Genomic DNA, 2,815 nt, shown 5'->3' on the forward strand with positions numbered 1-2,815 from the left:
TCGGCGTGCCCCTCATCGGCGTGCCCCTCATCGGCGTGCCCCTCATCGGCTAGCTCCTCATCGGCGTGCTCCTCATCGGCGTGCTCGTTCTTGCCTTGGTCCTTTCCCTATGGCGGCCCTCCGGGGGACGCCTGTCGCCGCGCGCCTGCTGTCCGCCGAGCACGCGGGCCGAACGTGTTGCCTATCCCCCGCCTCGCAGGGGCTCTGCGGAGCGCCTGGCATAGCGGGGAATACGCAGGGGAGGGGAAAGCAAAGGCCAAGGAGAGGGAAAGACAGTAGCAAGCGGAAGCCGGAAACGGAATCGAACTTGCGACATGTCTGGCCGCCGCGCTGCTGCCGGGCGCCGGGACGCTCTGAATCACGAGGCACCGACACGCACGTTTGCTTTATTTCGCGATTTCGCCCTTTTTCTCGTGTTTATTTCAAGTGCTGCCCGGGCAGGCGTGGCAGCCAGGCCAGGAGGTGGAGGAGGCAGCCGCGGGGCAAATCCCGAAAGTGGGGCAGGGATCTGATTTATGTCGTGGGGCGGCGGAGCGGCGCGGGAAATGATTCCAATCCCTGGCGTACTTCGCAGACAGAGTCGAGCGCATAATTCAATTTATCCGCGCTCTCTGCTCGGAACAAACACACTCTCACGCACGCCTCTGCTGCCCCAATTCACTCTCATGCGTCATGTATGGGCTCTGATTTCGTTTCCTTTTGTGGCAGTGTACCTGGTGGCGCCAGGCTGCCATACTCTCGGGCGGGCCGCCGCCGATGCTGCTGCTGTGCGTCTCTGCGAATCACACGGCCGGCTGCAATTACTTAATGGACGCGATGTTCATCTCGTTTGTTTCCACGCAAATTGAGTCAACGCCCCGTAATTGCATTACGCTATATTGGCGCGCTATGCGGCGCTATGCAGTCGCGCTATGCCGTCTGCTGGTCCGGCTCGCTCTGGCGCGCTGCAAATCATTGTGCCCCGCCCGGCCCCGCCAGCAGCAGCAAGCACAGATTTGGGGCGACAGTTGTTAGCTGTCCCGATGGAGAGGCCATGTAGGCCGGGGTGGTGGTGGTGGCAGCAACGACAGTAATGTGATACGGCGCCAGCGTAAAATGTTCGTTTTTGGAAATGGGATGAAAATAAAATTAGTTCTTTTGTCCTCGTCAGCAAGAGATGTGACTCCTTACACCGCGCAGGGCATGCAAACTTCACATGATAGAGGATTTGTTGGTGTTCTGAAACGGTTTGAGTTTTAGAGTTATGAGCCAGGATAACTTAAATTTAAAAAAAACAACAATTTCCAATTTGTTTCGTTTCAAATCGTGAGATATTAACTCATTTTCTTTTCGACTAATGTTAAGTTTGCATGCACTGACACCGCGGCCGCGGGACTTCCTCGACCCTTCCTTCCCTGCTCCAGCCGCCCCTCCACCCCCTCGCCTCTTTCGCCTTCCCTTTCAGCCCTTCCCGTCCGCCGCCGCCGCCAGACAGACAAATCGGCACCAACTTTCCTGCCGACCGGCAAAAATTAACTGCGCCAATCTACTCTCTCCCCCAAAAAATAAGAGAGAGGAGATTAGACGAAAGGGGAAAGGCGGCGTTGCGTGGCGCTGCTAGGCGCGGCGGGTGAAGAGTGCAGACTGGAGGGGGCGGCGGCGATATTGATGGCTATTGCGGTCGAGGAAGGGGGAGAGGGAGAGGAGGCCTGCGGAAGGGGGGCTGGAAGGTAGCCGCAAGCGAGACACTGCGGGACTGCCCTTCGGGAAATTCGTCCGCATTACGAGCCTGGGTCCATGGGATGCTGCAGTGGCTGACAGACAGACCTACCGTTCAAAAAAAATCTGCGAATAAAAGAAAATACCACTAAATAAATGGTGCGGTCTTTATTTTAGTGGTGCAAGGAATTGGGGGTTGGGTTTGGAGGAAGTGGGCAATACGACGACTCTTCTATTTTTTTTGGTCTTTTTTTTAACTGCTGCGTCCTGTGAGCTGCGCCGGCGCCATTTTGTTTTTAACGACGGGGCGCCGAAACATGAAGTGCTGACCAGAGACTGCGGGGGAAGAAGCAGGGGAGCGTCCGCGGCGCTTAAAAAAAATATAGTCGTTTTTATTTGTCGCGTGACGACTTTCGCGAGGAGACGAGTGGGACCGAGGCAGCAAAAGCGCGGTGGGTGACGCTAATGTGTGGCTGAAAGGGGGATGGGTGGGGGTTGGTGGTAAGATCGGACTCTACTAGTACTGCTGATGCTTAGCCGGCCGCGGGCTGTGTGTTCAGACGGAACGCTTCATGGAGTCCTTTCATCAAACGCGACTGCCTTTTTAGAGATCTTCCGAACCAAACATTGGCTTGGGGGGGATGGGGGCCAGAAGAATGCGACGCAAGTGTGCCTTTCGGCCGGCGGGGCCTAGCGGCAACCAATATAGCGGACGGGCATCGCGGAAAAGTTCTCCTCTCGAAGGGAAGGCCTTCCGCCCATTCCAGCGCCCCGGCCACGCCGCGCCACGACACAAAGTGGCTTTTGTAAATTGCTCTGTACTGCTGCAGCGTCGAGACGATAAACCGCGAGCTTTTGCCCCAAACAAGGAGCGCGGACCGAACCTTTGCAAATCTCAGTTGTTTTTGGCGTTGTTTTTCCCTCTCCCAGCGCTCAGTTAATTATTTGTAAGTGGGTGCTGGGCTGCGCGGCCGTTCTCTTGTCCTGAGCTGCAGTCAAACTGCGCTTATCTCGGGATTATGTGGGACACGAAAATGAAAAGGGAAAGTGGAGGGGGAGAGGAGGAGTCTGTGCTAGTGCAGGAGCAGGTGGGCCAGAGGGAGAATGGGGTAGGGGG

Source organism: Frankliniella occidentalis, unplaced genomic scaffold, assembly GCF_000697945.3.
Source record: "Frankliniella occidentalis isolate FOCC.00 unplaced genomic scaffold, Focc_3.1 Scaffold138, whole genome shotgun sequence".
Classification (NCBI taxonomy): domain Eukaryota; kingdom Metazoa; phylum Arthropoda; class Insecta; order Thysanoptera; family Thripidae; genus Frankliniella; species Frankliniella occidentalis.